This window comes from Staurois parvus, unplaced genomic scaffold, assembly GCF_062004578.1.
Source record: "Staurois parvus isolate SC_StPar_1 unplaced genomic scaffold, SC_StPar_1.0 ptg004082l, whole genome shotgun sequence".
NCBI classification, from domain to species: Eukaryota; Metazoa; Chordata; class Amphibia; order Anura; family Ranidae; genus Staurois; species Staurois parvus.
In genome coordinates, this window is record NW_028321877.1 from 14,868 (window position 1) to 26,559 (window position 11,692).

The following is an 11,692-nucleotide window of genomic DNA, read 5'->3' on the forward strand; positions in this document are numbered from 1 at the left end:
AGTTATCATCTTGTTTATTACTTTGAAACCTGTAATATGCTCATTGAGCTTGATTACATCTTTTTTTTTACCTATTCTTTTGTAAGTTTAGACCACTTCTCTGACTCTGAGTACACTGTTGCATCTACTGTATTGTTGTTTGAAACCCCAATAAAAATAATATTAAAAAAAAAAAAAAAGGGCAGCACTGGGGATCTGAAGACTAGCAAAGGATCAGCTCAGTTGAAGATAGCACTGGACTCATGCATCTACAGCAGTGGTCGGCAAGCCGCGGCTCGCGAGCCACATGCGGCTCTTTACAAACTTAAATGCGGCTCTCCTGTGTGCCGGGCGCCCGCTCCCCTCCCTCCTCTCCCCCTCTCCCCCTCTCCCCTCCCCTCCTCTCGGATGGCCGCCCCCCTCCCTCCTCTCGGGCGTCAGGACTCTGCAGCTGTCAGGATGTAGGCGGGGCAGCCAGGATGTAGGCGGGGCAGCGTGACAAACTCTTCTCCTCTCACAGTCCTCCCTGAAGACCAGAACGGCGCGGGAATACGAGAGGAACGCGCGGAGCAAAGGTAAGTGAATTGACACAGGGGGGACTTACTATATGGGGAATGAATTACTATATGGAGGACTTACTATATGGGGAATGAATTACTATATGGAGGACTTGCTATATGGGGAATGAATTACTATATGGGGAACTTACTATATGGGGAATGAATTACTATATGGAGGACTTACTATATGGGGAATGAATTACTATATGGAGGACTTACTATATGGGGAATGAATTACTATATGGAGGACTTACTATATGGGGAATGAATTACTATATGGGGGACTTACTATATGGGGGATGAATTACTATATGGGGGACTTACTATATGGGGAATGAATTACTATATGGAGGACTTACTATATGGGGAATGAATTACTATATGGAGGACTTACTATATGGGGAATGAATTACTATATGGGGGACTTACTATATGGGGGACTTACTATATGGGGAATGAATTACTATATGGGGGACTTACTATATGGGGGACTTACTATATGGGGGATGAATTACTATATGGGGGACTTACTATATGGGGAATGAATTACTATATGGGGAATGAATTACTATATGGGGGACTTACTATATGGGGGATGAATTACTATATGGGGGACTTACTATATGGGGAATGAATTACTATATGGGGGACTTACTATATGGGGAATGAATTACTATATGGGGGACTTACTATATGGGGGACTTACTATATGGGGAATGAATTACTATATGGGGGACTTACTATATGGGGGATGAATTACTATATGGGGAATGAATTACTATGGGGGACTTACTATATGGGGGATTAATTACTATATGGGGGATGAATTACTATATGGGGGATGAATTACTATATGGGGGATGAATTACTATGGGGGGGATGAATTACTATATGGGGGATGAATTACTATATGGAGGATGAATTACTATATGGGGGATGAATTACTATATGGGGGATGAATTACTATATGGGGGATGAATTACTATGGGGGGGATGAATTACTATATGGGGGATGAATTACTATATGGAGGATGAATTACTATATGGGGGATGAATTACTATATGGGGGATGAATTACTATGGGGGATGAATTACTATATGGGGGATTAATTACTATATGGGGGATGAATTACTATATGGGGGATGAATTACTATGGGGGATGAATTACTATATGGGAGATGTATTTTCAGTTTTAAAAATGTGGCTCTCAAAATAAATTTCAATCGTGGTTTTGGCGAGATTTGGCTCAGTTGAAAAAAAAGGTTGCCCACCACTGATCTACAGTATATAGCCCGTCATTCATGTCGTCCAGCAATGTGTCATGTCATTCCCGATGAATATTACATAAGTGGTGATCTGCCTACATGGCAAACCACTGCTCCTTCCAATCCTCTCGTTGAAAAGGGATGGGGTTATGTTCCATTGTATAAGTCATCTTTGCTTGATCCCGATAATCCTCCTTTCTAGTACAATTTCTCCTTAGTCTGACAAATTGTCCTTTAGGGACATTCATAAGCCAGGAGGTGTGATGACAATTGTTCAGGGGTATATAACCATTGCGATCTACCGTCTTGAAGAATGTTTTTGTTAGTAGAGGATCCTGTTCCTGCATAATCTCCAAATCTAAAAACTTGATAGTCTTCTCACTTATCACCCAAGTAAGAACAATATTCTTACTGTTAATCTTTTTTCTTTGATCCATGTCAATCACGATGAATGATTCACATAGGTGGTGATCTGCCGACATGGCAAACCACTGCTCCTTTTAATCCTCTCACCCAAAAAGGATGAGGTTATGTTCCATTGTATTAATACAATGTCATTCATGTCGTCCGGCAATTTTGATTCATATCAGTCACGATGAATGACGCACATAGGCGGTGATCTGCCGGAATGGCAAACCACTGCTCCTTCTAATCTCACCCAAAACGGATGAGGTTATGTTCCATTGTATAAATCCAACGTCATTCATGTCGTCTAGCAATGTTGATCCATATCAATCACGATGAATGACGCACATAGGCGGTGATCTGCCGACATGGCAAACCACTGCTCTTTCTAATCCTCTCACCCAAAAAGGATGAGGTTATGTTCCATTGTATAAATCCAACGTCATTCATGTCGTCTAGCAATGTTGATCCATATCAATCACGATGAATGACGCACATAGGCGGTGATCTGCCGACATGGCAAACCACTGCTCCTTCTAATCCTCTCACCCAAAAAGGATGAGGTTATGTTCCATTGTAATAATCAACGTCATTCATGTTGTCCAGCAATGTTGATCCATATCAGTCACGATCAATGACGCACATAGGCGGTGATCTGCCGACATGGCAAACCACTGCTCCTTCTAATCTCACCCAAAAAGGATGAGGTTATGTTCCATTGTATAAATCCAACATCATTCATGTCGTCTAGCAATGTTGATCTATATCAGTCACGATGAATGATGCACATAGGCGGTGATCTGCCGACATGACAAACCACTGCTCCTTCTAATCTCACCCAAAACGGATGAGGTTATGTTCCATTGTATAAACCCAACGTCATTCATGTTGTCTAGCAATGTTGATCCATATCAATCACGATGAATGATGCACATAGGCGGTGATCTGCCGACATGGCAAACCAGTGCTCTTTCTAATCCTCTCACCCAAAAAGGATGAGGTTATGTTCCATTGTAATAATCAACGTCATTCATGTCGTCTAGCAATGTTGATCCATATCAATCACGATGAATGATGCACATAGGTGGTGATCTGCCGACATGGCAAACCACTGCTCCTTCTAATCCTCTCACCCAAAAAGGATGAGGTTGTGTTCCATTGTTTAAATCCAATGTAATTCATGTCGTCCGGCAATGTTCATCCATATCAATCACGATGAATGACGCACATAGGCGGTGATCTGCCGACACGGCAAACCACTGCTCCTTCTAATCCTCTCACCCAAAAAGGATGAGGTTATGTTCCATTGTATAAATCCAACGTCATTCATGTTGTCCAGCAATGTTGATCCATATCAGTCACGATGATTGATGCACATAGGCGGTGATCTGCCGACATGGCAAACCACTGCTCCTTCTAATCCTCTCACCCAAAAAGGATGAGGTTGTGTTCCATTGTATAAATCCAACGTCATTCATGTCTTCCGGCAATGTTGATCCATATAAATCACGATGAATGACGCACATAGGCGGTGATCTGCCGACATGGCAAACCACTGCTCCTTCTAATCCTCTCACCCAGAATGGATGAGGTTATGTTCCATTGTATAAATCCAACGTCATTCCTATCATCTAGGAATGTTGATCCACTCACGATGAATGACGCATAAAGGTGTTGATCCGTGGTAAACCAACTGTCCTCTGATCTTCCGGCAGTTTTTTTATCTTGATGTGAATTCAGTTTCATTCATGTTGTCCAGCACTGTCGATCCATGTCAATCATGATGAATGATGCACAAAGGTGGTGATCTGCCTGCTATACACTGTAATAGCCTGCTATAAGCTGACTCTTTGCCCCAGGAAAGCAAAAGTTAGGTCATTCCTGTGACCCACAAGAGAAGTATGGTCTAACCTTGTGGTGATCTGTCCAAAAGAACGTGGCTCAATGCAGATGGTGCGAATGAGCCCTCATTCTTTCATTTCCTCTCCACCATCCTTCTCCATTTTGTGCTTTTGAAGCTGAAGCCATCGAACAATCTCTGTTGCTCTTCTGCAATTTTATTTTCTGTATTTCCTGTGTAGGGAATCAGTTCCTTCACATCAATTTGCTGATTTGTGTCGATTTGTGAGCGCAGACTTTCTTCTGGCATCTTCAATGGTGAGGTGGCCTTTCCTTTCTCCAGCTTCTTCCAGTAAATGGTACTGAAGAAGGGATGTTTTCGCAGTTGTTTCACTGCCTGCCGGCGATCGCTCGGATTTATTTCAAGAAGCTATAAAGAAAAAGAAATGAAATTTAGCATACGGTAGATTGTCACTAACAGAAACTGATCAATCAGCCAGTTTAGTGTCGGCTATTTCTTAAAAATAGAAAAAAAACACCTCAGAATGTCATATTTTAATTCCTTGGTGTAGTTTTCAGTGAAGATATATATATGTCTGTTGGAAGGATCAAAGTGAACATTTCTGAACCAGTGAATGAGTTCATCCAAAAGCTCATGGATAGTTCCTCTATTATTCTGACTCCCTGTGTGGTGAATATCTTGCTATACCGTGTGTATATAACACTTCCAGAAGTCGGATGCCCCCTGTGTGCTTTCTTACACCTGGTGATGTACTGGATACTAGAGAACGTTTTGCAAGCTTCTCTCATAAAGAACACTACACTAAGGATCTATAGCTTTTGCATAATTCTAATTGTAGAGTATACTTACTCTTTCAATGACATCTTGAAGTTCAGGATCCATGTCCCTCGGATAGAAGTGTCTCCTGAATCTGGCTTCACCTGGATGTGCTCCTGTGGCCATTTCGAATAAGATGACACCCAGTGACCAATAGTCAGACATAGCATCACAGGGTTTTCCTTGTAGAACCTGATAAAACAGAGAGTAAGATTAACTATAACATAAAGCACACGATGAGCTGCACAGAGCAGTAATAATAGTTAACAATGGTTGGTGGGAATGACAGGTCACAGTGGGCCTCCTGTTGTTTTTTAGGTTTTTTGAGTCACCATCATTGTGGCTCTGCTTCTTTCATCTCCAAAATTCTTGTTAGGTTCATAGATATTATAAGATAAAGATGGGAGCAGTAGAGGGGAAAAACAAGGGTGGTGTTATACTTACTTCTGGGGCCATATAGATTGGAGTACCGGCACAAGTAAATACTTTGTCGGATCCAAACACGTCGGCTTCTGAAAGGCCAAAGTCTGCAATTTTGACATGGCCGGAGCTGTCGAGCAGTATATTCTCGGGTTTCAAGTCTCTGTAAAAAAAAAAAAAAAAAGGAGAGAGTTAGATTTACAGATCAAATGTTTAAAACCGTAATTCAACCAATACTAATAGTTCAGCTTTCAAGGGGTGCCAGCGGGTTAGATCCCCTTCTAACTTTCTGCACTGCTTTACGAATGGTAAGAAGAACCTCATGACCTTGGCTGTCAGCTTACTGCAGTGTAAGAAACCATATCAAATCACAGTTGGTCATTCTGCAATGCTTCCACGTCTTTATTGAAAAGAAGGGAGCAGAAACACTCCGCAGGCTTTCTTCCTGCGTCACCTTTTGCCCTTCTAGTGGGGGCATGATTACGTCCCACTAGAGGGTGATAAGTGTTAGAATTAGGCAGCCTGGGGAGTGTTTCTATCCACGTGTCTTTAATAAAGCCATAGACTCATTTCAGATTGACGGAGTGCACCTCAATATTGTTTCTTCTGCTGGTTTACGGGGATTGATGGGACCCAGAGCAAATTTTGCACCTGTGGCTGGTTTTGCTCAGCTGCTGAATGGGACATGGCACAGTGTTAGAACAGGACATCTACAATTGCAAATGTATGTAATATGGTGAAGTGAGACGCCCTTACTTAGGCTACGTTCACACTAGCGTTGTGTGCAGGCGGCAGAGAGGCCTCGGACAATTCTGCACATTGCAGCACATGGTGCTGTTCTAACGGGAGCGTTAGCGTCGCGGCAAAACGGACGCCCCTGGTCGAGTCAGGAGGCGTTGAAGCCTCCTATTCTAGTCTACGGTGCCGCTCCGCAAACGCCCGGCCGGCGTTTGCGGTGCGGTGGCGACACGGTTGCGGGGCGTTTGCGGAGCGGTAACACCATTCAAACTTCATTATAGGCGTTTGTAACGCTCGGCAAAGCTTAGCAACCTCCGCTAAACCGCGCATGCGGCGTTTGCGGAGCGTTAAAAGATGCTCCGCAAACGCCGGACCAATGCTTGCCAAACGCTATAGGGGCGTTTGGCAAGCGTTGGTAAAAAGAGTCGAGTGTGAACGAGCCCTTAGAGTCACAAAAGCTTCAGCAGCAGGGGACAGAACTGGCCATGGGCAATTCAACCCTTGTACACCCATCCACAACTAAAGTAGCAGTATTGGGTGGTGTTGTACTTTACTGAAGATTAGAAGATATGGAAGATCATGGTGGAGACACTTACCTGTGCATTATTCCTTGGCGGTGCAGATATTGTAGCGCGCAGAGAAGTTCTGCAGCAATAAATCTGTAAAAAAGGAGAAAAGGTCTACGATTATTGCACGTCTCACAGCATAAGTAAACAAATGATTAAGAGGTGATTTCTTCCAAGCCTTGCATGTCATAAGCAGCAATGTATTACTGTGATAATGACAGGCCCCGTTCTTTTCTTGGGTTACTTTGGTTCTTAACCAGGGATTGGATCATAGTCACCTGATCTGTGGTAGCTGACAACCATTGGCTAAGACCTGTGGGGTTGGAACATTGCTTGTGTGGGATTGAAGATACAGCCTTGCACGCCAAGATAAACTAGAGGATATAACCGGTGTTTGGCAGATATCACATTAGGCTCGTGCTATGCAGGAGAGTGTTAGCAGATCAATGGTGCTACTAAATTTGCTGGTGACCAGTCACTAGGAGTAGCAACTGATCATTAATCAGCTTGGACAAATAGCTCCCTATGCTATACAGTTAGCATGCTTTAGAATCTTGTAGGGATTAGTTGCATCTGATTGAAGGAGTGTGTGATTATGTGAGATTGATGTCTACAAACTGCATTACAGAGTACTTTGCTGACGGCTGAAAAAGGCTAGGCTAGGGGGTAAACGGAAGATGAGTATGTGTATGGGGGGCAGTGAAGGTTCTTTCCTGATAAAGGCTTACTGAGGTGGGTCGGGGTGGGTGATCTTTTAGTTTAAATGAAGAGAGCAATATAGGAATTCATTTTTTTGTTAAATCATACTTATCTAGGTGCATGCAGCATCAGTCCGATGCAGCATCTGTCTGTGGCCGGTTTTAAGGGCGAGCACTCAACAATCACTTGACAGCTGATTGCGGAGTTCTCACTCAGTCATCGCTCACTCCGAACAGAGAGCGGTGACTGTCAGTCAGCGTTTCTGCTCTTCCCCACCCCGCCAACTTAATGGAGCACTGGATTGTGGAGTGGAGGGAGCAACTGGCTCAGGCTCTCAACGGATCGTTGAGCTGGGTGCCGCTCCAGATTTTGGGGCAGATCCTTATTTTAAAGTCGGGATCTTTCCCCAGCCTGGACCGGCTGAGTGACATCAGCCGACAGCAGGCTTCAGCCCGCTGTCATCTGAAAACGGGTCAAGGAGCTTTGTCTGTACTTCTCCTTTAAGATTCATTGTGTAATTACTATATGCAAATCCTTCATCATGACTGTTAACCCTCACCCTTCTCTTAGGCCATATTAACACCTTGGTGTTCTGGGAAATGCATGAAAAATGTGCTAAGATGCAAATCACACTTGTGGTGCCATTAATTCTTAATGGCACTTCAAATGCGGGTAGCAGTTGTGTGGCCAAACGCACCAAAATGTACATTGCAAAAGTGTGAGGCTCGCGGACAAAGAAAAGTACATGAGCTACTTTGGTGCATTTGTCACGCATAAGGCAGCTCACGTAAGTGAATAGGCTGCCCTATGCTGTTGCACGACTAATGTGCAAAAAAAGCCCAAAATAAAAAGGTTGAATGGTGCGGGTATGAATGCAGCCTTAGACGGAATCTTTGTAAGTCTTACCTTATGGTGTTAGTTGGTAATGGAGCAGAAGACTTGATCAGGTCGCGTAGTTCTCCTCCTCTCATGTATTCCATAACAAAGAAGAGATTTTCCTGTAAAAGAAAGAGAAAAATAAGTCGGTTCCAAAAGGTCAAGTGGATGTGAAGTTTGTGTTTTGCTGGAAATGCAGAAATATAGGGATGTCTGGACATGGTAGACGGTTCAGGAGTTTAACGCATCTTCAAACTCAAGAATAAAAATGTCATCTATTTCAGCTTACACCAGTGCTCAGCTATGGAGGCTGTACTAGTGTTCTTCTTTTCAGCATGTCTTCCTTTATTTTCCCCTTGTAATCCTACCACTAATCTACTTCTTGTCCTAGGGTGACTACGCTCACTTACTATTCTCTATGTCTATGGAGGTGCCGTATTGTCATCCTAGGACAATAAGTATGCCTCTCCCCATCCTTAAGAACACCTCTCCCCATCCTCATCTCTATAACATACGGGGAGCTGTGTTGTAGTTCACAGAGGAGAAGTGAGCGGGGCTGATAAGACTGCTTAGGATGACTCAGGACAGCGCTGGAATTCTGACAGGATCACAAGTGTTTTTCTGCACTTATTAAACAGATATAACAACACGCTCTGCTTGATCTATTTAATAGACCAAGTGTGAACAAACAAGAAATGTTCAGTGTTGGCTTTCCATCCACTTTAAGACTAAGTTAACGCGATGCTTGGCAGGAACTTTCAATGTATGGTGAACGTCATTCCTCTGTGGGTAAGCAATATATAGAAGCCATTAACATGCAAACATGTTGTGACAGGTTCTATTGAAGTGACTCTATCATGAGAGGAGTTCAAGGACTATACCTGATCCAAGTCAGTGACTCCGACAGCAAAGCCAAAGTAAGAGCAGGACGGCTGGGGAGAACCAGAATTCCCCAAATTCTGCATTGGCAGCCACCATAACTCTCTCATGTCTTAGCCTCTTTGAAGCTGGACCATCCCTCCTTTTTTTCTGGTTTTGGGATTTATTTCTAGGTCTGTGCTGGACTTGGAGTCCAAATGGATAACATGGATGTGATTTGATGAGTGAGTGATTGATAGGAATGTGAAACTTACTTCTGTTTGGAAGGTTCCATAGGCGTGTGTACAAAAGGAACTCCGTCCAACTTTTTCCAGTATCTGTCTCTCTACGAGGACACTTTTCGGTTCTTCTTGCAGTAATTTCCTCTTCTGTACCACCTTGACTGCCAGTTTCTTGTTGGTGGCAGGATGGGATGCCAGGGCGACCTAAAAAACACAGGACACAAATGATTAGAAGCAATTCAGCTCCGGGTTCTGAAAAGGTTACCTCTGGGTCCAGCAGCAACCCCCCCAGCCTGGCTACGATTGTTAGTCTTAGTTTGAAAATAGTTTATAGAACGGGGAGTCAGCAGGATTTTGTGCAAGTTTTCAGTGGTTTTGACTGTTAGTCAGTAACTTCTAGACTGTTAGGGATTGGGGATAGCTTTCAATAGGCTTTTAGCAAGCCGCAGTAGGCTTTTAGCAAATCACAGCCAGCGCTCACTCTGAAGTCTGTATTCAGCATTCATAAATTGGGGCTAAAGGCTATGAAGCTGTGCAGCCAAACGTTATGCAATCTGCTATATACAGTTTAAATGTACGTCAGCTTATTTCCTTATATACCAAAGTATTTGTAATTCTGTCTTGCATCTTTTTGTGTATTACACCCCCGACAGACAGTACACCACTAAACATGACTTAGTGTGTAAGCCTGGATTCACTCTGCTCGCGTTGCATCCATGTAACACAGTAAACGCACTGGAGATGATGTGCGTTGGCATGCTATTTTTTCATGAGTGGTGTAAAATACCAGTATTGTAGCTTTCTTAAAGCACATTGCATTTACATGCATTCTATTCCAGTGTAACCGAGCGCCAACTAATGTATCACACTGGTGTAAACTGGTCCTATGGGGAAAGCATGGATTTCAGCTTGGCATTGAGCAGCACAGCTCAGTGTGTGTAGTGTAAATGGGAAGTGGTAAGGAATAGAGTGGTGTGACCTCCACCTACGACCTACTATTTGCCGACTGGCAATAATAATAACCACTAACTCGCAGTGCATTAAACCCTCTGTTCATAAATCTTTGATTACTTACCTTTCCGTAACTACCTTGACCAAGTATTTTATGAAAGATAAAGCTGTCAAGATTAAAGTCGGCTGGCGGATGCATTTCTAATTTGGTGCCAGGCACATCCCTGACTACCTTGTTGTCATTCTCACCGGCTGCCCGGTTGACTGGTTGTCTGACAGCCTCATCGACGGGCTTGCTAACAGCCTCATCGACTAGCTCGCTGACAACCCCAACGACGGCCTCGTTGGCTGACTTGCTGACAACTTCAGCGACTCTCTCGCTGACTACCTCGCCGACTATATCGCTGACAACCTGGTGAAATCTATCGCTGACTACCTCGACGAGCTGTTGATCATTCTTGCTTGTCTCATCAGCAGCGATCTTCCTTTTCTTATTTGGAGGTGCAGAGAAAATTGGATCTGAAGCTGGCCTCTTGTTATTCCTCTTGGGCAATATGACAGCACATGGTGTTTTGGCCCAACTCGGTGCATGACCACATCGTCCCTGTTTTGCTGGTCTTTCTTCCTCAGCAGATTGGTTGGATCTGCGCTTCTTTCCTCTGTTCATGGCACTCTCCTCTTTGGAACTCTTTCCCTCTCCAGAATTCTTCCTCCCATCAGAGTTCCCATGTTTGCTTTCCCGATTTTTGGGGAATTGCTGAGGTGTCTCCACCTTCAACCCACTATGTGATAAAGTGGGCTTATCCAAATCATCTACAAAAGGTCTCCCTATGATGGTATTCCAGGTGACCTCCTGTCTGTTCTTATATGGATGATATCGGAAACGTAGTTTTGGCCTGGTCCACTTCATTATAACACGTTATAATGAGATCTCACAGAGCACAAAAAAAGGAGTGTGTTCACTATCGCTAGCAGAAGCACACTGACTGTCTGTGGCTGCGCTGCCTGTGGACTGAGTTTCCGTGGTTGCTAGGATACCAACCGGAAACAAAATTCAAATGATTTTTCTGCCAACTGCCGTTTTCCACAGCGAGGCTCCAATTTTTTTTTAGCAGAGTGACAATCACAGAGCTCAGTATTCTGTCCTGGATATATGAAATCCAACACAAAGAGAAATCTGTGTTGCACCTAATACACAGGTAAAGCTTAAAGAAGCCTGCTTTTGGGGTCCTTTCCAATGATGTAGGCAGGTGTCAATAGTGCTGCTTGTAACACACTGAAATACATCAACAAGCTAGGTTTGTTTTTTGAATATGGGCTCATTTGTAATGTCTGTGCTATCAGTATCAGTGAGCACCATTGGGGATCAGTGTGCCTGGTTAGAGCCAAACTCAGCCCCGATGTTTGGTGTGTGTAACATGTGTGTAACATGTAACCAAAGACAAACCTTTTTCT

The 11,692-nt window shown here is 43.6% G+C and overlaps 1 pseudogene; it reads right to left on the minus strand.

Annotated features, from left to right (window-relative positions):
• Positions 1-4,151: 4,151 nt before the first annotated feature.
• LOC149427063 (putative serine/threonine-protein kinase DDB_G0277449) lies at positions 4,152-11,147 on the minus strand (annotated as a pseudogene).
• Positions 11,148-11,692: the final 545 nt, after the last annotated feature.